This window comes from Meleagris gallopavo, chromosome 4 (assembly GCF_905368555.1).
Source record: "Meleagris gallopavo chromosome 4, MGAL_WU_HG_1.1, whole genome shotgun sequence".
Lineage (NCBI taxonomy): Eukaryota > Metazoa > Chordata > Aves > Galliformes > Phasianidae > Meleagris > Meleagris gallopavo.
The window spans coordinates 67,512,989-67,540,498 of record NC_139407.1 but is presented as its reverse complement, the minus strand read 5'-3'; positions in this window follow the sequence as shown (position 1 = coordinate 67,540,498).

Sequence of the window (27,510 nt, the reverse complement as noted above, 5' to 3'; positions counted from 1 at the left end):
ACAACTTGCCAACTTCCACCTGCACTAAAAAGTAAAATTTCACACTCCACGTCGGATCAGCACTGAACTCTGGGAGGGACTTGGACCGCGGTGATGGATTTCAGTGCTTCAAGGGACAAGTGATATAATTATCAGTCCTCTGAGCTGAGCACATGCATGGGCATCACAGCTTGTTCTCGGCAAGTGTGTGCCCATCACCACAGCCAAGGCTTTAGAGACATTTTTGGTACAGTCACTAAGTGATAACATTGGAGTGCTGTCAGAATGTTGCAGCAGGATGCTCTCAGTTGGGCAAAAGCACTGAATCTGTGTTTCTTTTATCCCTTTTCAGCTCAGTTTTGTGCACGTTGTCTCCAATTCTTTGGATCTGTTATCCAAAAGAATGCTTCAAGTAGTTCAAAAGCACGTGGTGGAAATTCCTTTTTTTTTTTCACTCTTTTATGTTGGTACAGAAATGCCTTGAGCACTCAGTTGTGTGGCTGAGGAAATCTTCCAACTGTGTGCTCAGGAAGTGTCAGCGGAGTCCTGCAAAAAATTGCTGGTTTGCTCTTTGAAAAATGCCACTGACCTTATGAAAAATAATCTGACACAGGCTAAAGGAGTAAATGATAGTATAAAGTTCATCTGTAACAGCAGTGGAAAGCAAATGGTAGGCCAGTCCTTGTATCAGCCCACCACTGGGTTGTAGGGAGAGAAACCTTCCCTCTGCTGATTTGCTATGCAAAATGAGTAATCTCAACTATATACAGCAGTTTAAATTTTAGCAGTACATCTACCATCACAGAGAATGGTGATGGGAACCATATGGGTACCTAAGTCAATAGATCATAGCACATATCCTTGGATCCAAAAGTGCTTGATTCCCCTGCCAAGTCACAGTCTTGCATTGCACTGGCAACTGAGCACGAGCTGACTGGGACAAATGCCACCAAGAGGTTTATATTCTTCTAATCCCTGACTAACTCGTTCCTTTTGTCTTCTGCTGACTCTATTCCCACCATTTCTTTGCTGAGTGTCTCTGCTTTATCTTCTTCCATGTACTACTGCAATAACCACTAAGTTCCCTCTCAACTTCTTTGGTATTAACCACTGCTGTCACCAACTACATCTCACCACCATTGCTTGATCTCCTTTGTGCTTCACCTTGTCTTGATTCATTCTACCTGAAATTCATCACTATACACAGGGGCAAAGATATAAGGAGAGAACTGTGCCTTTCAGTCCTTCTTTATTTAGCAAAAGACTCCCTGCACACACACAAAAAGGAATTGATTTATATGGCTGCAAATCTACTGTTTCTACCCAAATTTTCTCTAATTTCCACTGGTTAAGGGAGTCCATCTCACAGTATAGTACCTCACTGCTGTAGAATTGCTTTTGACTAGCTAAGAGATAGGAAGAATATTTCCAGCCTGAAATGCATTTTCATTGTTATCTTATGGATGGGGCTCAATGAAAGGCTGTTATTAGAGTTCTCTGCAAATCACCTGAATTACTGATAATCCCTTAGCAGCGCATGAGCAATAGCATGCAGTAATAATAAATGCCATTGCAATGGAAGCCCAAAGCCTAGCTGCCAGTCGCACACCCAGTGCAAGAGAGCAGAGGAGTTGCCCAAGCTTGCACAAAGTCTCAATTTGGACCCCAGTATTTCTAACGGGAAACCCTCCTAAATGGTTATCTTAGTGATTTAAAGCCCTCAGTCTGGCTCTAGGATACTTTCTTAAAATGGCTCTTTTAGTAGCAAATGTTATATTTGAGGCTGGGAATACATTTGCAAAGTGTAATGTAATGTCCCAGTTTGTCTTGCCAGTATGTTTCATAGATGGTGGAATATGTTCTCTTTTCTCTACTACTGATGCACCGTTCAGCCAATAAAACATGCAGATACACCGGTATTAATAGAACAAAGTGGGGGGTGGCACTTTGTTTTCTGAACCGCTTCATCCAAACAAGGGGAAGACTACAGTAGGTCAGATCCCTGAAAAAGTTATTCCCATCTGAACACAACACCATTACTTTCCAGTTTGCACCAGCTAAAGATGCAGCCCAACACTTACTGGTTTCATAAAATATTCATTTATACCTCTTTTATCACAGATTCTCTAGCATTTCTCTCTTGGAGAGGAAAAAGTTCTCATTTGGGCAAAGTTACCCATCTGCTTCAGTGCCTTGCCAGAAGTCTCTGCTCTCTCTCTTCTACCCAGTCAGTGTCTAAAACAGAGCATACTACTATCCTGAGCCTTTACCTTACCCAGAGACAACATTATTTTTCACTCTGTTATTTCACACCTTTTCTTACCATCAGCCCACTAGAGGTGAAGCAGTCACTTCTAATGGCTTCATGTGGTTTGGAATTTTTTGTTGTTTTGTTGTTGTTGTTGTTGTTGTGGTTCCCAAATTGGAAGAAAAAAATAGTCATATTCACATTGCAAACTAAATGTGTGATATCTGTGTAAGCTTGAAGATTGGTTTACAGTAAAGACAGCAGGATGCCTTAAGCAATATGGCTATGCAGAAATAATCATACATTTTTGGTAGCTGAATTCATTTCGTTTATGCTTTCCATCATGCTGAAGGTATACAGTCACCATTAGATAGTGAGTTGTCCCAGCTTAATAACTAAACTTCTGAGGGGGATTTCTTGCCGGGAGAGAAATGAGCCAATGAAGACTCTGGTTATCGTAAAACTAATCTAATCAGATTTATATGAGAGAGGGAAAGAAGGTGAATTCTGCCCATAGGTATCATGCTATCCTCAGATTTGAGCTGAAGCTCTTTGCTTCCTAACAGACATTGTGATGGGAATGAATTAACATTCATAAATCCAAACAGGGCCATACCCCAGACCTGTACCGGATTTTGCTGTTTGTGACTATCTTTACTGATCTTTGCCTATCAAAAGTAAGAGGTTATCATCCTGTTTTTGCAATCAGATGATGCTAGCACGGTTTTATTTTAAATAAATAATTTAAAATATTTCAGCGTTAACTGGACAATGCCTAAGACGTGCCTAAGAGCAGCAGTCGATATCTTTTTTATTCAGCCTGAGAGAGAATCACAGAATCATAGAAAAAATACTAAGATCACCAAGTCCAATCATCAGCCCATGCCTGTTATTGCCCTAGACATGTCGCTTAGTACCACATCTACTCTTTTCTTGAACACTTCCAGGGACAATGAGTCCATCACCTCCCTGTGTAGTCTATTCCAGTACCTGGTACTCCTTCTGAGAAGAACTTATTCCTAATATCCAACCTGAACCTCGTCTGGTGCAACTCGAGGCCATTCCCTCCTGTGCTGTCGATGTCACCTGGGAACAGAAGCCAACTCCACCTCACACCAACCTTCTTTCAGGGAGTTATGATGTCTTCCATGAGCTTTCTCCAGACTGAATCAGCCCAGCTCCCTCAGCTGTTCCCCATAAGATTTGTGCTCCAGACCCTCACAGTTCCATTGCCCTTCTCCAAACACGCTCCAGGGCCTCAGTGTCTTTCTTTTAGTGAGGGACCCAAAACTAAGCACAGTACATGAGATGCAGCCTCACTGACGCTGAGTACAAGAAGTTAAATTCTCAAATTCATTTTGTTAATCTGTATCATTTCAGTTTCTTTAAGCAATACACACACATTCCTTGATTGTGTTAGTGACTCATTATAAAATGCAAAATCAGTGATTTCACTGAGACCATTTTACTGCTGGGAAATACAGGATGTTTTATCTTTGCTAATAATTGGTGTGAAGCCTTATATCATGTCCACTTGGAACTATTATTTTCCTAAAGATAAAAAAGACATCCCTATCTAGCAACATTAGGGATCCAGAACTTCATCACCGCTGGGTGCTGTGCAAATAGCAGACTGAGGGGGAGTCACTGCCACAGAGAGTTCAGGCATGAGACTTTGTTGGAGGCAGAAAACACAGAGTGGATCATCAAGTGATCTGAACAGCCTGAAAAGAGGCAGCCTCATTAAACTATCTGTTTAATTGATGTTAAGACTTGCTCCTTAACCATCGACAGCACAACAAAGAGTTTGCAGGCAGAATGGGAAGGCGAGCAATGAATTGGCTGTATGAATTGACTGTGGTTTTTACCTGCAGAATTACAAAAAATAGGATTGGAAAGGAGTTGAGGTGGTCAGAGAGGCTACCCTTATTCCATTGAAGGGATTGAGGAGAAGAAAGGAAGAAAATAAATGACAAATATGTTATACAGACAGACACAATATCTGCAGACTGCATCTGTGTGGCAATACTTCAGCAGGTGTAGGAGGCCATCAGTAGGGCTGGGATAGGCTGGGAAGATCTGCAAAAGTTCACTAGTGTTTCATGGCTCTGTAGGAGGTTTCCAGTGAAGGAGAACAAAAATGGAACAAGATGTCTTAATCCTCTAACTGACAAAGTATGAGAACAAACCTATTGGAGATGTTCAATAAACGTTTGGATGTTGTACTGAGGGACACAGCTTAGTGGGAAATATTGGTGACAAATGGATGGATGGACAGAATGATCTTAGAGGTCGTTTCCAACCTTGGTGATTCTATGATTCTATGATTCTATGATATTTGAATCTATATGAAGAACCAGAGTAAGAGGAGATGGTGCTGTGAAACAAGAATGACTTGAACAAGACAAGCCAAATTGCATTCCCCAAAATAGTACTGCTTAGATCTGAATGTTCTGGGGGGGCTCAGAGATGAGTCAGAATTAATACAACCATATCTGACAGAGCGACAGAGAAGAATATGCAAATCTCCCACAGCTAAAGAAACGAAGATGTTTGTGGATGTCTTCTTTGAAAGAGTGGTCAGGCAGTGGAATGGTGTGAATTCACCGACCTTGGAGGTGTTCAAGGAATGTTTGGACATTGTGTTGAGGGACATGGTTTAAGTGAGAGCTATTGGTGATTGGTGGATGGTTGGACTGGATGATCTTGTAGGTCTTTTCCAACCTTGGTGTTTCTGTGATTCTGTGTTTTCTAGGAATAAAAAATAAAAAGTAGTTTTGACTACACTGACTTTGGGTCTATTAGGAACTTTCAGGTGAACAACACTATAGATCAAGCTGGGAAATACTGAAGAGAAGCTGCTGCTGGCTGGGGTGACCTTACAAAAAGACAGTAAAAATGTTGAGGGTCAAAGCCGTGCTGTAATTCAAGCAGACTGGCAGCTTCCTGCAGCTTTTCAGAAGCTTAGGAAAACTTTGACAAAATTACAAATATGCAATTAAGTAAAAGGCTGAGGCTTCAATACGGGTAAATCTGATTCACTGCCTATTGCTCTACTATTTAACAGGGCAGACTGCCAATACTGAAACACTGACCCTAATGTTTTTAAGCAAGTGGGCCTCTCATTCCCCTAGGAACCCTTCCTGATCTTGTTGGTTTGAAAATGTTGCATGAGTGCATTTGCAGGACTACGTGACTTGCATTATTCTGCAGCACAGCAGCTTCATAAGCCCATAACTTATTATTTACAAACGCATCTACAGCTCTTTCAATCTGGTAACGTGAGTGAATGAGCAAATACAATCAGCATGCACTTATCTGATTTTGCTAGCATATTTAAAGCACCTAGTTTACACTAAAAGCTGTAATGGATGTGACGGAAGGAGAAGCTCTTCCCGGTTCTCATTTCTAAATATATTAAGTGCAAACATTTCACATTTATGAGAAAGTTTTAACTTTTAAATCTATGAATACGAATCTCCGGTAGCAGTTCAGATGAAAATTATCATCTTTCAATCTCATCAGTACTGTCACATCTATTTGAAAAGGTCCTTTTCTGTCATTCTACCACGTAGCTCAGGGACCATGGTTACAGAATTAGCACAGGGCTACAAATTCTCCCTTCTGTTTGATTCTGTCTTCAATCAAATGCAAATGTATTTTCTTTGCTCAATTTCATTTCTTATTTTGTTGATGCATTGTATTTCAGAAATAGATTGCTTTTTTTCTTTTCCTTTCTCTCTTTTACCTTTTCCCCCCAAAATTGCCATGGTGTAGCTAAAAAAAAAACAACAGTCATTATCTTCCTCATAAGTGCCAATATTTAATACTGTGATGTGTCATAAATCCTTCATTTCTGCTTAGTCAGCCTTCTAGTTTTTAGTGAATAAATTATTCCAAGGTATATGTTTATCACAGGGAATAAATTATACTTGATGCCATTTCCAAGCAAGAGGAAGAGAAGGCTATCAGTAGTAGTAAACGTGGATTTACGAAAGGGAGATCAAGCTTGACCACTCTTATATCCTTCTACAGTGTAATGACTGACTGAGAAGATGGAGGGAGAGCAGTTGATGTTGTGTACTTGACTTCAGCAAGGCTTTTGACACTGTCTCCACAATATCCTCATAGATATGAAGGACGTTATGTTAAGGTCTAAGAAATATCGAGAGCTGAATTTCATCTTGATTACTCCAATTTATTCACATAATCTGTTTTATTATCTTAAATAAAGCCTCTGTATTACCTTAAAGCTTTTTTCTCCAGATTTTGGTATGCAGTATTTCTCATGCCTTTCTCTACTCCATTAGCTGATATCGTTTCTTCTGGTATTTAACCTCTCACTGCTATCCAGACAACAAGTAGATTTAGTATTCACTGATGCTGAGTTCCTGTCACCAGTGGCCATTTAAACTGGTTTAAGCACCTTCAATAATCAGACACCTGAAATACCCACACTACAGAAGTTTAATGGTTTCAGAGCCAAGATTTTTTATACCTTCTAAGTGCACATCAACATTCTTTACTGCACCAAGTATGAACCTAAATTTACCAAGTTGCATAAATTTCTTCCACCTGTGCACACCATGAAAAAGAAGTCATTAAAACAGAATCACCATGTCATATATTAAAACTACTTGAAAAAAAGTACAAAAATTGAAGTAAAAAGCTGAGCTCGGTGCTTGGATTTTAGTACCTTGGACAAGATGGATCTCTTCAAATTTCAGACATCTGTGGCGCTAACACCCATTCTACCTAAATTTCTTTTAGAGACAGTAGAAAGAAGTGTGCCCTTGTAGGGGAAAATTCATGTGACCAATTTTGAGCGCACATTTAAGAATTAGATGATTTATTCACTAGCAGTGCTTTCTCTCTCCACTGACTGAGGGCAACATCGACGATCAAATCAAATGGAAATTTTCATGTTGTTTATCTGAAGTTAGGCAAGATGAATTCCATAACTACATTTATATTTAGAAATATGACATAGAACCTAACCAAAAAGCATTAAAGTACATGTCCCATCTTGCCACTCTTGGGTTATCAGATCGAGAATTATCAAACGTCTATTTTTCCAAAGAGCTGAGTGCTCCCTGTGCCCATGAAAATCAACATCATGACACAAAGTCTTTTTGGAAAACAGTATCCTGACTCTTGAAATCAATATAGCTCTGCATCCACTCAGGATAATTTTTAAACTTGGTTTTAGCAGAAAAAATTTTCCTGGCTGCAAGATTTAATTAAGCACTTTCATATGCTTTCCTAAATCCATATTCTTAGGCAGTATTCTCAAAAAAACTTCATTTTTGAAATCTCTGTTGGCTTTACTCAGAAACCTTTGTAACAACTGCCTTTGGTTATGGGGATTATGCTTCTCTTTCTAACTTTCTAGTTGCTTTTCTCATTTTTCTCTGTTCAATGAAATTAAACAGATCTGGCTCAAATATAAGCCTTCCTAAATTACCAGTCTTGTGGGCTGTTCTAGGTTTCTGCTGAGAATATTTAAAGTAACAAGAAAACCATGAAAACAGATGTAAGCATAAAAAATTGGCAAAACGTGTTTCTTCTTTTCATCTTTCAGCCTCCATGTTGGTGACCTACCTACTTGGCAAAGTTCATCCAATAGTTCAGGCATTTTATCCTCAGAAAATTCTTTTTTTTAAATACAATTCCATATATTTTGGAGAAAATGAGCCTGTGAAATTAGCACTATTCTGGATAGCAGAAAAAAAGAAAAAAAAAAGAAAGGAATAATCATTTAAAGGCATTTGCAAATGTTCCAGGAACATCATTACATACGTATTTTTAGTCTTCCTACTGGCAGCAAGAGCAGTGTAAGACGGATTTGCATTTCAAGGCTGGAACCAACTGAATTTTGCATGGATCTGATAAAAACATCAGGAGAACAACGAGATAGCCTGACATGCACACACATTTCCTAAAATGACAGAAAAATGAACATTTCAAGGATGCATTTCTACTCCTCCCTCTTCAAAGTCCTTCTACTTAATATCCCTAGAATATACTGCAAATATGCCTAACCTATTAGTAAAACTCATTCATTTTTACATATTTTTCCACATAATTCCTGGATGAGGACTGCGCTGGTAGGAGTAGAGATAGTATTGCACAGATAGTAAGAGCACTCAAAAAGAGTTCAGATACTCAAAAGGAGGTACCTTTACATTCAGCAAACACAGATTTTTGCAATAGTTACAAATGAGATTTCTCTGTGGAAATCTTTTTCTGTTACAAAGAGACCCGTTTTTCCAAATTTGTTGTAGCACTTAATTTATTATCAGCTCCTTACCATAAAGATGGATCAAGAGAATACAACACGGCAGCTCCTAAGGTCATTTCCTCATGGGCTTACTGTGCAAACTAAAGGTTGCAGAGGGCTTTAGATTAAAATATTCTGCTTAAAACATTCAGCAGTTCTCTCTGGAAGGAACAGTCAGGTGAGGAAAAAAAAGGATCTCTCACATCTCAGTTAACTTCTGGTTTCTTTGCTCTTCATTGCACTTTCAAATTTTGAAGACTCTCAAACTGCATGATGGCAGAAGAGTTTTTCTTTTTCACACTGCTTTACTTTTGTATGAAAAAGACAGACACAATGAAATGTCCTTTAGAGACATTTTATTCTTGCAAATACTTTTGTTTGATCCCAATTATGTTAGATTGAAAATATGTATCATTCTCTGGAAAAAGCATGCTCTTGAAGTATTGGAAGATAAAAAATATTCTTATTTCTCAAAGAAAATGTCAAAGGAAATAAAAAGCTTATCTGAATATAAAATAAATACTCTCATTGGCAGTGAAATATACTACTTCAGCCATTACTGTGGTAGCATCCTTAGTCTGGCATGTGATCTTTCCAAAAAACCAGAAAAATATTGGCAAAATTTCCTAATCTAGCTGTTCTGCAACTTTTTCATGTTCTCATATGTCAAATTTGGGCTTCAGTCCTGGCTTTCCTTCAGCAAACCTACCAATGCACTGCCTCTGCATTCATCCAAGCATGCTTCTTCATCTTTCCATCTTTCTCCATGCTCCTCCAGCTGGCTGGGAAGCCAGACCCAGGGCAAGGGAAGAGCAATCCTCATCTGTGACTTATTCTTGGCCTCCCTGCTCAGTGCTGGAGTGCTGCCTAGCTTCAATGCTTGAGTGATACTGGAAATGCTCGTAAAATCTTTTGCAGTATCCCAGACCTGGTTATATTTGAGATCAGCCACCTCAGGACCTATTCCAAGATATAAAGTGAACTTCAGCACAAAGCAAATTGTATTTCTGTAGGAACAGGCAAGACCCTCTTACCCTTATTCCTTTGGACTTGATAACCTCACTATCAGTTTCTCGTTTTAATGTTTTGCTCAGTTCCAACCAGGGAGTCTCCAAATAGACTCCAAAATCCACCAGCCTTTTATAAAGAAAGGAGAAAGAGGAAAAGTTGTTTATCTTAACATATTAATTTTATCCCTTGATGAAATACCTACCACCCACCCTGCTCTGGCCAGATGTGAATCCAGTGAGAGGTATATGTTGCATCTGAGGTAAGAGAAGAAGAAGGGTTGAGGATACAAATCTGTAGCAATCTCATCTTCATTGCCTCTAGTAAACATCTTCAAGGTTATTAACTTTATGATCACCATGATATCCTGTGGCAATAAATTCCAGTGGTCTTAATTATGGTTTTACTGCAAACAATATTTTGCTTTCTGGTTTAAAACATGTTACCTCTCAATTTCAGGAAATTTTTTTCTGATCTATTTTTAAAAAGTGCGAACGTGATTGCTTCAGCTACTTCATCTGTACAGCTTCTTTGTATACCTTCCTCATGTTCTGCCCCATTTTTTCCCCATGTAAAGGAATAGCCTCACTTTTTAATAATTGCTGCCACAAATAACAGAATCACTCATATTTCTGTTGTGCTAAACCATAAATGGCAAAGTGAAGGAGAATTTTCATCTACACTGCTTTGTATCATTTTTTATTATTATTTATTATCATATTATTTATTATTATTATTATTCTCCATTGCTCTCTGTCTGCATCCTACTAATCTTATTCTGTGCACCTTGCCTCTAAAATTAGCACTTCTCACTGCATTATTTATAATGACTTACATACTTTCTACTGGAGTTGAAACAGTTAATGTAGAATATGCACAGCCACTAGCGTGAAATGAACATGCATATTTCAAGACACTGTACATTATTTTTGTATCTCAATACTGAATTTCCTCTGCTGTTTATTCAACTTGGGAGGCTTTTTCTGCCAAGATATCTCTTATGTTGAAAACCACAGTGGTTGTTACCTGCATATTTCTCTCTCCTTTGATTACCATCTTTTGTAGATTTCTAAAATGCCTTTCAACCAACATCATTTTTAAAGATGCCTATTTCAGCTTCTCTACTGATAGCTTCTTGCCATGATAAAAAATGAACGTTTCCCTGCTCTTTAATGAAATACAGAAGGGTTTCAGCAAATTGCCCTCTTTAGACCAACACTTCTGCTTGCAGCAGTATACCAGGATACAACAATAAGTTTACAGACCAGGACAAATACATTGATATTCTGTGACTTTGCACTATTGGCGCAAAGCAGATGTAAGCCCAGATCAGTTGACTTGTTCAGGCCATGTCTAAAAACTTGTATAGTTTCCATGTTTTTGGAAAATCCTGAATAGACTGGCACCAACCTATTTGCAAAGTCTATGGTATAGAATTTAGATATTATTCCTCCAGTATAAGCTGTGGATTTAAGCTAACTAATCATCCTGGTGTGATGACCTCTTCATCATTTGAGGGATGTGCTTAGTAGGCATGGTGGGGATGGATTGATGGTTGGACTACATGATCTTAGTGTTTTTTTCCAATCTTTATGATTCCATGATTCCTTGATCTATGATCTCCTGAGCTGAATTTCTGTATCATCAAGATTTTTGCACTATAGTCTGAATGACCTTTTAAAAAAAAATCTTGCTTTTTAACCACAGTAGAACAGAACTGTGTTTGCCATTCACATATTAACTGCATACAGATGAACAACTCAAGATGTTCATCTTTCCAATTTCTGACAACTCCAGACTGAAATCTGGTCAGTGTCAGGAGGTGATCAGGCCAGAATTTGACTTGCTTTCAGAATCAAGGCTTGCAGTTTTTTTCCATTAGAGCTACTACCCATGAAAAAGCTTGAAGACACGTTGGCTGTTAGTCCATGTAAAGTAATGTTAAATTTAGCTACAACCAATACAAGTTTGTATTTCGGGGATATTTACTTAACTTAATGAGGAATGTGATCAGCTCTAATGGGAAAGTGCTCTGTTTTCATATGTGTATGCAAATGTAAGTAATTAACATGTGCAAATGAAGAATAGGTGTCCAGGGGAAGGTTGCTGTTTGCTTTCTATGACTTGTGCATATTAACTACCAAAATAAGATTGAAAAGTGGCCCTACATTTTTTTTTATTCCAAGGTTAATGATGCAATTCAACGAGCATTAAAAAGGCCAGTCTTGCATTACAGCTTTGGCGAGCTTCCAGAAATGTTCTACAAACTCATAAGCTTTGCTGATCTCAGACCTTTAAATTTTGCACTTGACAAGGAACTGGCCTTTTTCAAGAAATGGGCAGCAGATCTGAACTTCTGTATATCTGATCTGGACAGTATTATCACCACCAGGATTAAATTCCAGGTTCAAGTAAAATTAACTGAAGTTTCCAAATAATTTAATTGTAGACAATCAGCTCATACTTGAGTACCTGAGAGTAATTGCCCACATAAGACCAATTCGAGTAGGAGATTTGAAGAGCATTTCTAGAAAACAGCCCCCATTTGAGTCATTGTTCCTGAAATCAAGGACATTCCTTTAAATGCTTGTATATAACTGTCTAACTTGAATCTCCAGGAGTAGAAAATCTTGCCATGTTATCAAGTTTTATCTATGAGCAAGCATTTACCTCTTATGATCTAGCTAATGTCTTTGATTACATCAGTTGTGAGCACACACATTCTATAAAGGAATTCAAACCATCAAATGTGATTCATTATGGAGCCTGCAGCCTATTATACACACTAGAGATACAAGACAAGTGCCTGTCAAAAAGAGACTGTATTTCAAACAGTGTAGAAAAAAATCAAGGGAAATCAGGGAGGATTTTAATCAGGAGTACATTTCAATATTTGTTTTTTTCTACTTAGACATTATAATATATATGTTATAATATACTTATAACATTTTTTATAGTAGTTAAGACTAAATTCTGGTTCAAGCATCAATAAAACTTTACTACCATGAGTGGCAAACAAACAACAAATAAAACAAAGAGCTGATGATAGAGAAAAGTTCATAAACCTCTCTCAGGCTGCTGTCAACCAACTGTGAGGAATTTGTTCAAACTAAACCCTCTCTCAGCTCTTAAATTTATTGGTCCAAATTGAACTTTATCTTCTGATATGACAAGTTCATTGTGCAGTGACAGCTTAGTATTTTGCCCCTCACCATGTTAGGGCTCCTATGGAGCCAGATGTGCAGAGGCTCCAGTGCAGATAGAGACATCTGCTCTGATTCATGTGAATCTGAGAGACTCCACTGTGCAGCTGTCCCAGACATCACTGTTCATTGAAAACTTCAAAAACTTAAGATATACATTTCCCTTTGTCCAAAGCAAACATTTTCCTCACATTTTCATCCTGCTGTTTCCTGAGCCAATGTGTTACCTATTGGCGAGAGTCCCAGGATTAGTGAAAGCCTTGTAAGTAAGAAAGGCACTAGTAGATACAAATATGCTTTGGGAAGGCATAAACAAGCCTTTCTGTTCATCAGGCCCATTTACAGACACGATAGATGAAGAAAACTAAGGTCCAAGTGAAAGGAATCCTGAAAGGAGATCTGAGAGTGATCAAGCTATTTGGTTGAATTGTTAAGCTGAACAAAGAGGAGGCTGAGACCAAGAGTGATCATGGGACTCCAGCTTTAAGAGATAGTGAAATTCTTGTTGCACAGGTACAGAACAAGGTCAATAAAATCTATCAGATATGGTATGGAAATTGTTGTCTTTGTCTTGAGAGAGAGGAAGGGACTAGAGGACTTGTAAGAATTCTTCCAGAGCACTTCCTCTCTCATTTATGCAACATCCTATAGTCAGATGAGCATCTGTCATATCAGAATGCCAAGGAGAGAAAGAAGTAAATGGATTTGCTCATTTTAAGACAAGTTTTAGGGTAGATCTTAAGGCTGTGATCAGGTTTGTAGTGGTAGGGTTTAGAGAAGACAGAGCCAGATGCTTTTCAAGTGTGCCACTAAAGATAACAGACACAAGTTCTTGTTCAGTTAGAGAGCAGGAAATTTTGCCACCATGATGGTGGGCGAGCACTGTCACAGAGACAAAGATGCCTCAAAGTTACTCAAAACTCAACTTGCTCAAGACCCTGAGCAAACTGACATAACTTTGTCAGTTTCTCACAAGATTGTTGTGGCCGTAAAATGATTAGAAAGGAGAAACCAGTATACAAGAGGAATTTGGCACTGCAACCATCAGCACTAGCTATCATTAGAAGTTAGATGACCACCTCAGGGAGTTATTATCACGCAGGACAGCAAAGCACCTCTGCATCTAACAGCCTGCTTGAGCACCGAGCTTATTAATATAACAAGCCAAGAAAATATGTCAACAGGAAGGATTTTTTCTTCATTTTAACCTGTTTTTTTGGATGGATGAGGACATCTCTCTGAGGGCTGTAGCTCTCTGTAGAGCTCTGTATTATTGTAATTTAGAGCTAAAGAGCAGGAAAACATCATTTAAGTAATTACTTTCTCCCACAACTGATTATATACTTTACCTTAGATAGAATCATAGAATCATTGGGCTTGGAAAAGACATCTAAGGTAATCTAGTCCAACAAAGATAATTACAGGATTAAAGAAAGAAACAGAAAATTGAGATAAAAAGAAAAAAAAAAAAATTGATTCCTTCCTTATGCCCACCTAAATGTCCCAGCGAGCAGGCTAAAAAGTCACAGCTCCCGTCCATGGGAGTTGAGCCTTGCTAACTGCAAGAGGTTGTGGTTGAGTACACTTATCACTAAGGTCATCTACATTAAAGGTGCACATCAGCAGCCTTCAAACAGTAGCAGCATTTAAATCAGTCTCCCAGGAAATGAGCAACATAACTTTAATTTCCACCTCAGTACAAGGAGATTAAAAGCTACTTCCATGTCCTTCCACATGCAAGCTTTAAGCACCAGTTTATGGGATATTTTGCAAGGAAGTAAGCTTCCCTCTTTCTCTTAGTGTTAATGCCATGAGGATGAATGACACCCCTCAATCTGAAGAAATGCCTTTTTGTTTACTCCTTGGGAGAGGTGGAAGAAAGTACTGTTCTGTTCTCAAGATTTATGTCTGGATTTTATATAGTCACAGGTGATAGGATAAGACAAAGTCAACTCTGGCTCTAGTGAAGCAGAAATATATCCTAAAGGCCAAACATGAACATATGATATTTAATAAGCATGGGTCACACTTTCTAGCTCAGTAATAAAGTGAGTCAAGGCACTGCATTGCGTCAATCTGCCTGAAAAGTAACAATTTCTTTCTTTTCAGGACTTACATGATATTTTCACCCTCCTCAAATCCAGTTTAGTCAGTAAAGAATAAGTTGCCTCTGTAAGACAGGAGCTTAGCTTAACTTTCTTCACTAAACATTTAGCCAGATACCCTTTAGTATAAGATTTGCAGACAGACCCTAGAGAGAAAAAAAAAAACACTGCCAAACAGGGATCACAACCCATGCAAGTCATTTTCAGGCAGAAGCTTCTTCACAACTGACATGTTTTTTTTCCCCTTTAGAGTGAATAGACTTCTCCCACTGTCTTAAATAGAATAAATATTCAAGCAAAAAGCCTCATTTCAGGCTGCTTGGATTTAAAAATGCAGCAGGGCTCAAGTCAGCAGCATTGCATATGTTAAAAAATGTGCTTGTCAAACTAAACAATCCTTTAGATCTATTAAAATGTTGAAAACATATTGCAAATCCACATGAAATGATTGTATTTTCCTTAATGAATATAAGGGAAGTTGCAGTTGGTAACAACCAGGGAGGGTAACCCTGACTGTGCCACATTCACGTCACTTCAGTTGTGCCATGAAATGTGTTAGGTAAACCACACTCAGGAATATTTAGGACAAACTGCTTTCATCTCAAAATAAAAGTGATGCTCAAATCAGACTATGCTCAGTTACTGTGTCTCCTGGAGTAGGTGGGAATTTCTCAATGTACATCAGTTTGTTTGTGTTTAATCTTCCAAGCATATCCTGATTTTTTTTTTCTTCAAGTCAGTTGTTTATAAGTCACACCTACTGTATTCATATATCTTAGTAAAAAGTATCTAGAAATGGGGACTACAATATTTGAAGTAGTAAAGACCTCGATGGACAACTCATGAGCAATAGGTCTATCCAAGAATGGAGAGTCTGTGCAGTGACAGATGCTTTCCAAAATCATTGTATATGACTGTATGTTCAGCATTGGACTATAGGAGCTCCAGCTAGCTGCCTTATATACAAATCTTAACTATGAAGTGTCTCTAAATGTGTGATCATGCATGTATTCTGTAGTTTCCTCTTTTATTTTTCCCTGAGGGCAATTCTCAGTAGCACTGTAGAGGAAAGCATAGTTATAAGATAGTTTCAAAATGAAATTCTTAGGGCTTTTATCATCTCAATTGTACATCAATCAAGTTTGATTTCCAGTTAGGAGTGATGGAGCATCTTGGAAGGCTCTGAAACACAACCACAGTTTTGCAATTGGAAACTTCAGTCTGAGTACCATCATAAATTTATTAATGATTGTGTAATTAAAAGTGATTTGCATCCTGTGATCTGTAAGTGCTGACTACGGAGAGCTTCTAAAGGCCTCGTGGCCAGCATAGGCTCAGGACATTTGTGTTTACTGCACTGGGCTCATAGCTCTAATGGGAAACCTTTAGGTGTCTACAAACAAGATAAAGAATATCAAGTATTAACTAGTGTCAGGTCAAATAGCTCTTTCTCCACCCAGCTGTATAACTATAATGTAGCAGTGGTGCTGTAACATCATTTGGGGGGGGTATGGAAATATTTGTGTTTTTGTGTATGCTACGTATGTAATTTACGTGATATGTATTTGGGATATTAATGTTATATATGGTATGTTACGTGTATTATATATGCATGTCTTGTGCTTTATTTATCCATTTAGACTCCTGGTCATTCCCTACACTTGCAGAATAATTTTGATTTGCAGCCCTTTGCACCATGTTGAGACAGAGGTTTATCCTGACTAGCTGTAAACAATAGTGCTTCTGTTTCATCTACATCACTTACTGCAGTGTCTGAGTTTCCCTTGGGGAACACTGTCACACAAACATTGTTTGGGCTTAGCACTTAAATCCTTGTGAATGTAGTTTATAAAGCACAAACTGCAGGTACTGTAGCATAATACAATGAGGCACTTCAAGTTATGTTGGTATTTGACCGCATCTTTTAATAATTGTTGGTTGGGTGCACAGAAACTATTAAACACAATACAGCCAGATTTTCTCTTCTGCAATAACAAAAGGCCATAAAACGCTCACGTCTAACAATTCATTACACTGACTTTGCTATGGTTTAGGGCAAAGAAGCCCAGTAAAATTTGGAACAAAAGCAAAAAAGACTTAAACTGGTGTTATCACTACCATCTGAAATCCCTTCACAGTGCTCTTAATAAATGCAAACAGCACAAAACCCGACAGCAACTACCAAAAACTCTCACAGACAGGTTTAGAAATGCTGCTGTGTTGAAGTGCACCTTTTTTTTTTTTTTTCTTCAAAATCAACAGGTATTTGTACTCTTATATAAGAAAACAAGTCCATGGCAACAGCTTATACAAGTGTACATTTTTAGAAGCACTTTTTATGGAACTGATCTAAACCAATTCTCAACTAATAAGAACTTCTGATGGGAAACAGATTTCTTGAGTTTTGTACATACTCTGGATTGTTCTCAAAAAAAAAAAACCAAAACCAAAAACAAAAACAAAACACCTCTCCTAAAACTAAAATACAATTGTTCAGAACAACAAAACACTTCAGATGAGTTAAGAGTCTCCTTCTCAGTTCTAAGGTTCTTTTCCACTGCTGATTTGGATTAATGTGACTAATTTCAAAATACGATGCATCTTAAAGATTGTTGTTGGCTATTTTTTCTCCAAGGAAAAAAGCTTTAAAAACCTTCAAACTCGAACAAGAAACTGTTATTCTTCAACAGATTTCTTTCTCTCCCTCTGTTTTTTTTAAAAAGCAGAGTCTTTACAATAAAGATTCAGTGTCTCTGAAGATTAGCTTCACGAACTCAGCTACTCTCAGTGCATTAAGCTAAGCAGGTGCTAAGTCCTCAGATAAAGAACTGCATTGTTTTAGTACAACCACTTTTGTCCTCTCAAGCATGACTGATTGTGAAGGGGCATTTTAGCAAGTCTTCCTGAATCAGAGATTTGGATGTTCTCTTTATTTGACTCTCCACTTAACACAAACCTTCAGATTTTGTTGCAGTAGACCAAAATTATTTAAAAAAATTAAACGAGTAAATGAGAACTGGATGTATAAAAAGCTAAATCAGTTTGAAAGGTATTATGAACCGGAAGCTTGGCTCCTGCAGCTTGAAGTTTCTAGAACAGGCAAGTTCTGTATACTTCTTATTTATTTTCTGAGAATTCGTGTTATTGCAAGGTTGCCTCTTCAGGCTTTTCTTCAGTTACTATAAGAACAGCAGTTCCTTTCTATTAAAAAACAGTTCTTCAAAAACATCATTACATTCCACAATTTGATGCTCAAAGAAGAAAACAATAACCTGATATTGTAAATCATTTGATAAGAGACAACAAGTGACTCAGCCTGGTCTCAATATGAGTTTTTCTTCAAGAAGGTCTTGAGGAACCTATGCTGTGGGACAAGAATCTCTCATTAACACATGTTGAAAATCAGACAATCTACCACAAAATTAATTTTATTTCCTGTCTTTTCAACTCCAGGACAACAGCCTCGGAAGGTAGTCTGTAAGGACACACTGATTCCATGGTATCATGGTATCATTTATTACACAATAATGGCTCTCCCCATCTCTACAATCTATCCAAATTGAACATTCCTTGGTAGATTTATGTGCCTTTTAAAGGTTTTTGGAACAGACTTCCCTTCCCACAGGCTATAAACCTTTATTAATCAAACACATTTCTCCAGTGCAAGAATTCATAAACCCAAAAGTACACTAAGAAAAGAACTTGAAAACAGCTGCATAGAGCCAGATATAAAATTCATCTAGACTAATACCTCATCTGTAATACTGGTCAGTGGCAGATCCTTAGGGAAAGTGTATAGCTAAGACATTTATTGTTAAATTTTTGCTCTGGCAAATCCCTCAGGCTGTCAGTGGTTTAAGGACTTGACACTGCAGTTAATAGCTCCTAACTGATATATAGTCGTTGAAAAAGTCTAGTCAGTTTTTGAGCTCATTCATTTAAGTTTCCACAACTTTCTGAGACAATTTAATTATGCTACCAGTGAAGATGTAATTCGCTCTGTTTGTTTTGAATCTGTTGCCTGATAATTGAAATGTGCGTACCTAGTCCATACATTTCAACATAGGAAGAATAATGATTTTCTGTTCACTTTTTGAATATCATTAATTGTTTTCTACATTGTCTGGTCATGCCCATCCCAGTCATTTCCAAGCTTAAGAGATCATTTTATACAGACATTGTTACATACCTTTGTCTAGATTTGCCATCTTTGTGTGAGTGGGTTACTTGTATCTTTTTTCCCCTCCTTCTCTAATACCTGTTTTCTAGTAGTATAATTCTCAAAAAACAATTCATATGTAGTTTACAAAATGCTGTAGAGGTCATTTGGATCTCCATTCACCTCCTAACCTTTCCTAAATACCTTTTTGCCTTCTAACAAATTCTAAGCACTGCATCTGTCTATAGTGTCCCCAGGATCCTTGCTATGAGTAACAAAAATTAATGTAGAGCCAATCACAAAAAAAAAAAAAGAAAGAAAAAGAAAAAGAAAAAAAAAGACATTTATGTTTTTTTCTTTTCATATGGGTTTATTTGTTCTTAGCAATGCTTAATTTCATTTATCATTCCTTCTTCCAATCAGCCATGCCACAGTTTAAATAAATAATAATCTAAAGCAATGACATTTGGTTCTTACACTGCTTCTTCCTATGTCCACTAAGGTTAGCAGAAAGAATTAGATGGGCTTTCAGCCGGACACAGATGGTATTAGGTTGCCGTTTATTTTATAACATTTTCAAAGAAGAAAACCACTTCTGAAACAGAAATGTTTTCCAGCCATGTTCAGCAGCTGAGCTGCACATTCTGGAGATTAGAAAAGGGCTGTCTCATCCACAGGAAAACTGAATGGCAACACCACAAAAAAGAAAGCGGTACCACAACACAGTTATTCAGATGCATTTTAATTCAAATTAGATGGGACTGTAGAGAGGAAATGCTGAAAGCCACAAAAATAGAAATTTTCCTCTCTTGCTTCAGTGTAATTTAAAACATCAAATCATTTTTAATGAGTTTTAGTGAAACCAAATCTTGGCTGTGACGTTCTTTGCCAAAATTTAGCCTGAAGAAAGTTTTCAAAGTTGATTTATAAATCCTATAATAGAGATTGTTGGTGGAAGTAGTGAGCTACAACACCCAAATAGGATATAGGGTTAAAGCCTCGTATTTAACTGTTCATCTACCAAAAGTCTTTGTAATGTGTATTTACATTGCATCCCAATGCGGAAACTCCATATGAAGCATTGTCTTTATAAAACTATGACTTAATCATTTTCACAGACTAACATTTTGCAGTTTATCAAAATCAATAACAAATTTTTGATTGAAAACTGTATAGAAAAAAAAACTATGTACCACCAAGATCTCATATCAATTAGAGAGGCCTAATTTACATTAATAAACATCAAGAAGATCACTATTCTTCTTGTTTGGAAGGAGAGCTTCTTGACTGCTGTTGGATAGGCTGTTTGTACATTAATTTTTCTCTCTTGCATAAAATTGAATAAGATCTTGAGGCTTTCAAATTATCAGTGCAGACAGTGTTCACCTATAAACATGGTGTGAGATTAATAACTAGTATGGAAAATAATTAGTAATGCCTAAGTTACATCAGCCATTTTTTCCTATCATCTTACAAAGACGAAAGAACTATGGACAAAGAGAGACAAAAAGCCTTTTCATAGCCCTTCATTCCAGGCCTCCTTTTTTCAGGCATCCATATGTGTTAGTAATAATACAAGTTTGCAAACATCAGATGTACTCTGCAGTGCTGACTTATTGATTTCCATGTCAAGAGTTCACCCAACATTTGGGACCTTTTACTCCAAAATGTAATTTGAGGTGTAAGAGAGGTCCGTTGTCTCACAGCCTCTGGTGTTTTGCCTTGGAGAGGTCAAGGGCACAGGTACATCATGTCACAAGTCCATGGATTACTCATCTGATGTGTACACTGCTCTGCACCATTCCCCACCACACACTCCTAGCATCCTTACATCTTTTAAATGTATGGTTTCCTATGCAGTACTTGCCTAAATATTCTTACTTTCTTATCCAAACAAGTTTCCAGTTTTATCACAGTTCTCTTAGTTCCTGAACATGTCACCTCTTACAGATTCTACTTACCTCCAGGGTTTATCACTCCTTGGGAAATTTTCATCCATTGACTTTTCAGCATATACATCTCCTCTCTTCAACCTATTGTTTTCTTGCAGTTCTTTCCCTACAACAACCTAGAGACATATATACATAATCACAGAATGGCCAGGTTTGGAAAGGACCTCAAGGATCATGAAGCTCCAACCCCCTGCCACATGCAGGACCGCCAACCTCCACATTTCATACCAGACCAGGCTGCCCAGGGCCCCATCCAATTTGGCCTTGAACACCTCCAGAGATGGACGGGGCATCCACAGCCTCTCTGGGCAGCTGTTCCAGCACCTCACCACTCTCCCTGTAAAGAACTTCCCCCTGACATCCAACCTCAATCTTCCCTTCCTTAACTTCAAACCATCTCCCCTTGTCCTGCAGTTATCTACCCTTTCACAGAGTTGATTCCCCTCCTGTTTGTAGACTCCCTTTAGGTACTGAAAGGCTGCAATGAGGTCACCCCACAGCTTCTCTTCTCCAGGCTGAACAAGCCCAGCTCCCTCAGCCTGTCTTTGTAGGGGAGGTGCTCCAGTCCCCTGATCATCTTCATGGCTCTCCTCTGCACCCTCTCCAACAGCTCCCTGACTTTTTTGTACTGGGGGCTCCAGACCTGGACACAGTGCTGCAGATGGAGCCTCACAAGAGCAGAGTACAGGGGTACAATCACCTCCCTGTCCCTGCTGGCCATCCCTCTTCTGATGGAGCTCAGGATACCATTTGCTTTCTGAGCTGCAAGAGCAATATACAGTTTACATAAACTCAAACAATAAGAACTACTTGCAAACAGCCAAGAAATAAAGTTAAGAATGATTTTTTGTACCTGTAGGAATTTTGGATGGGAATTGCTTTGCTTCTAACTTTTGGCATTAGGCAATGTTGGCGTTCACATCAGAGCTGGCCATTTAAGACTCACAGAATATCACAGTAGAGGTTACCACAGTATACATTTTAAGCATCTACTCACAGTGAGATAAAATGTGCTGAAGGAGCATCTCTTTGTCTCCATTGACTGTGGAGGGATGATCAACAGCTGTCAGAGATAATTAAAGAGGTAATTATCTGCTTTGTAAATACCTCAGGTCAGATGAGCTGCCTCTATCCCTCACACGACTCTGTCCTGCACTGAGTTTGAAGGTGAATTTCCTGACTAATAACTTGTCTCTTGATCAATTAGTTAATAACAAGCTGCAGTTGTCATCTTTCTTTGTAAGATTTTCACCATTTTCAAGTAAATGCTGTAAGTATAGCCTTTAACTCTTAAAATCCAGTTCAAAGCAACCACCACTGTAATTATACCAAGAAAAATCAGAGAGAATGTTCACAATAAAAATATCTCCAGGGAACTAAATGAAGAAAGTTTTTATTCTGCACAGAGAAGGACTAGTGAAGGATGCTCCAGATCTTGAAGAAAACATAATTTTGCTTGACACACATGGGTGATGGCAGTGGCAGGGCTACTTTATTATTCTGTGGTTTTCTTTGTGTACTTTCTACTCTTGTACGTCATTTCCAATGAAATCTGGAGTTATGTTGAATAGTTCTGCATCCATTACTGGCTTATTGTAGTAACTGAAGAGGACTCCTAACCTCTTTGTATTCAAACACCCAGTTTGTGAAATAGGACACATCCTTTTACCTCTATAAGTTGCTTTGGGAGTTAAGGGATTATTATCATTACATTCAACTCAAATCCGGAAGCTTAAAACAATCTGTCCTGATGTTGGTGGTCACAGTAGAAACCACAAAGACTGTTCCTATCAAGAGCTCAGTTAGAGACTATAAATGAAAAATATATCTAGGCTTTTTTCATATATTCTCTAGTTTCCCGCTCCACTCAAGAAATAAAAGAAAAAAAAAAAGAAAAAGCAAAAAATAAAAAGGCATTTCAAAGGTTCCCCTTGTCCAGAGCACGAAGATCTGAAAGAGTGCTGTTCAACATGACTACAGTTCCCAAGCTAGAGAGAGATCAAAACTGCAGTTTCAGTAATACTTCCATACAATAAAGCTAATCACATTAGCCACTTCACAAGGATAAATCTTTCATTCCTGTTTCATTTTGATTATCCTTTTTCATTTTTATCTACAATCAGCTATGGCTTCAATAAAATCCTTAGGTACAAGGAGAACAAGTTGATGGCACAAGGTATGTCTAGGATGAGACTTCAAGGTGGGTGCCCCTGCAAGGTCACCGTCCTACAGGACGGGCTCAACATTTACAGTGTTCCATTTACCTGCTTAAAGCACGTCTTTCAGCATCTAAAGCGTCTTGGCATGGAGGAAGCTCTTGTTTTGAAACTCCTCTTCATCTCTTTGAGAGAAATATATACGAAGGAAAAGAAAAAAATAGGCAGGAAAATATTTCGTTATTCACTGCTCTGAGTTTTGTGAATGCAGGGAATGAAGAAGTTGGATCTGATATTGCCTGAACCCTCCTCAATAAATGCCAGTACACAGGGGGTGATGAGGCACTGGAACAGGTTGCCCAAGGAGGTTGTGGATACCCCATCCCTGGAGGCATTCAAGGCCAGGCTGGATGTGGCTCTGGGCAGCCTGGTCTGCTGGTTGGTGACCCTGCACATAGCAGGGGTTGGAACTGGATGAGCATTGTAGTCCTTTTCAACCCAGGCCATTCTATGATTCTATGATTCTTTAACAATATGACATAGAAGACAGGAGGCAGCAGCACCTAGAAGTCAAGGCAACTGTAAGTATTGTTAACATTTGAATTCATCTGATCCTGATTCTTCACATGTAGTTGTCTGATGAAAGAGTTCAGATGTCTCCAAATAGGATCACTCACTGACAGTGAGGCTCGTGTTAGTCCATGCCAACTAATGCATAATGTTTTGCATAGGCATTCATTATTTTCTGTTTTGTATATTGTTAAGAATCAGTCTTCTGATTTTTGGTAGACTAAATGCAAAGAAGCAGATTAAGATAAATGTAAATATGCAGAGATATGCCCTGCATTTAAGATCAAGTTTGTTGTTTTTCATTCTGCATCAGCAATTTCACATAGCTTAATGCAAAAAATATTTTGGCAGGTAGCATCTCAGGTTCCCTATCCTTAAACTATCTGCTTTCCTGACTAGGTGGTGGGGAGAGAAAGGAAATAAAAATTACTTTAGAAGTAATGGAGAATGAATTCCCATGCTCTGAAAATAATTCCAACTTCTGGTATGCATGACACATCGACCTGGTTTGTTGTCCCCTGAAGGGAGCTATTTATTCATGGCAATATTAATCAGCTTTTTCCATTGTTTTCTTACCCCTTCTCTCCCCAAATCGTTCATTCTCTACCTCCTTCATTTTAAAGGCATTAAGCATAATTTAACCTAAACAGTCAAAATATGCCATCAGTTTCTTACTGCTCTCTCGTACAAATGCATACCTGAGGAAAACTGTACAGGATTTAGGAGGACTCACTCATGATATAATTGTTTACCCAGATTAGTGCTCTACAAGCATGAATGAAAAGAACAATGCTCTTTTTCCCTTTTTTTCTCTTTTTCTCTTTCTTTTTCTTTTTCTTTTTTTTCCCTTTCCCTTTCCCTTTTCCTTTTCCTTTTCCTTTTCCTTTTCCTTTTCCTTTTCCTTTTCCTTTTTCTTTATTTTTTCTTTTCCCTTTTTCTTTTTTTTGTCCTTTTTCCTTTCTTTTTCTTTTTTTTTCTCCTTTTCTTTCCCTCTTCCTTATTCTTTTTTTTTTCTCTCTTTTCTTTTTCTCTTTCTTTTTTATTTTCCTTACAATTTTTTCTACAATTACAATTGCAGTTCAGAGACACAGATTTGCTGTTCAAGAATAATTAGAAAGTGCAGCACGTTGTTGAAGGAGCTGAGTTTGCAGAAACACGTGAAAATCTCATATTCTGTGATTTGTGTGGTTGTGGGCTCACAGGTTTCTTCTTTCTCATTATCAGTACAAAGGTTTTAATAAGGGTGTGCTGTCTGGCTCTCTTATACCAAGGTAGGGGGATTTGCAAAGCTCTTGTCAATGCTGTAAGTCGAGGAGTGATTTCAGTGAGGACTAGAGAAAGTCCCACCCACAAAAGAGGTCGGGCATGTCATGGAGGAAAGAGATTTGCAGATGGACTTCACTTGCACTGATGAAGGAAAGTCAAAAAGCTCTGGGCCAAGTCTAGTGCACAACTGGCAGAGTGGGAGTGCAGTTCGTTCAGTGTGCTGTGCCCCTCCTGTGATGGGAGAGGAAGGCTAGATAAGCACACAAGGGATATGGTCCTATAGTTGCCATGGGAAAAAATTCTGAGCCTACTCCAAGTCCATCCCTGTTTCCTGTCAGAAAGGAAATAAAGAATATGCTAAATTTTATTTAAAAGAATGAAGAACCAAGTGTGCTATTCCTGAAAAGCTTAAATTTTGTTTTCCCTGTTTATTTCAATAATTAATTAAAAATAAAATATTTATGTTTTAGGTATTAAAAATTACAAGTAGATATGAGTAAAAATAGTCGAAATAAGTCTAGATGCCATTTTTAAGATAACAAAACATGGAAATATCTTCAAAATTACACAAAGCATAGTACACGCAGCACAAATGCCTAAATATATTACAGCTACAGTGTGCTCTGTAATTATGCCACGTGTTAGAATGTGTAAGAATAATAACAAGTCTCTCTGCATGGAGAAATGCAGTATGACTCAGGCATCTGGCAAGGGTTCACTGCTGTGATATGATAGACCTGTCACCTTTTGATACGTGATGCCAAAGAAGAAGAAAGATTCATAGCTACATAGCTCCCTTCTCAATCAATTTTAATTAGATTTCGAGAGGAGAAGTTTGGATGTGGAGGGGGAGCCAACATATGCTGGTGGCATCTGAAAATACACAGACAAATGCAATAAAACATTACCATTTCTGTGTTCAGATCTATGCCCTTTTTCCAATATATATTTTATCAAGAGATCAGTGTGAAAAAAAACAAAACAAAACAAAACAAAACAATAGAAATTAAAGTCTCTATGATTAATCTTGGATCAACTGTCTTAGCTGGAAATCTTGCACATCTACACAATACATGCATTATTTTTAACTAACAGGGCCCCGACCCTGCAAGTGCGTGTAGGTTTGTTTAGCCTCCCACATGCAGATAATTAAATTGATTTCAGGGGGTGCTGTTTTCACCATTAGCATTAAACATCTGCTTTATGCTTGAAGAAGCAGCACCCTGATTTTCCTTTCCAAATAAACCTCATGACACACATAATATTAACTGACAGACAACAACTGTGTAAAATTAATCCACTTCATATGTGTTTGCAAGGCTAAGAAAGAAAACTAATAGAAGAATGTAGTTTTCAAAAATCTATCAGGCAGGAGCAGTTTCACAGGAAATTCATAAACTTCCTTATGAACAATGTAAAATGCTTTGTCAGGGCATTTGTACCATGCACATCCTTAGGGTAATCCTCCTGTTTGATGTAGGAATTAAGAAGGAGAAAAGAAGGAAAGGAAAACAGCATGGGAAAAGTGGCAGAAAGATCCCACAGTTAAGGTGCTGAGCTGTAACTCTGTGTTCTGTTCACTTTCTCTGCGATGGCAAACACCCTTTGTAACCTTGGGAGTTACTTTTCTACTGACTATAGAGATAGCACTCATTACTGGAGCACTGAATACCTAAATAGCAGCACTAGCCCCCAACAATCCAATGGAAAGCATTGATCATTTCAAGAGAATCTGTGGGAAGATGTGAAGATTTCTACTGCCACCTTTCAATTAGTTTTAAACCATGCTTTCTCACACAAAGAATAAAATAAAGCTCAAGTAAGCAATGCTCCTGGCTCTCCTGTATTTCATAATAAGAAATTTTGCAAGGCGTATTCAGGTCTTCCTCAACCTCCCAGGTTGGTTGATTCTTTCATTTACTTTAATTTTATTTTTCAAGAAGAGCAGTTATTTTTCAAGAAGTTGTAGACAGGAAGGATGGAAGGCTTGAAGACACAAAGGGAAATTAAGCAGTTCATGGAATACAAACATTTTGGAAATGTGATGCTTTCTAGTGGGGGACAAAGCAGCAGATTGAAGTAGCATGATTGCATCATATGCCTTTGGAAAATAATATGCAACTATGGCAGCTCAGGACAGAGCAAGAGAGGCAAGGTCAAGCTGCATGAACAAAACCTAACTGTGGCATTTACTGAGTTTTACGTACTTTGATTTTGCAGGCATAACATTTGTGATTCTGATTATTTTCTATTATTTATATGAAACACAAGCAACCTGAACATTATTCACTAGTAGATGGTGTTGAAAGGGAAAAAGGAATGAAAGCATGTTGGCAATACACTTTTGCTTGGCGATGTCTCCAGAATACTCTTCTGGCATTTTGTTTTGATCAGCTGAAGAGGAAAATATTGCCCTTAGGACAGCAAAAAAGACTTCTCAGTGTTACACAAAGAAGTTTCAGCCTTTGGCTCCAGGCATTGCATCATAATCTCAGTTACTCTCCATCCCTAGGAGACGTTTTACCAACATTTTCCTTCACAGTTACTATTTATAGGATGGGAGAAACTGCAGACTGTGTGGGAT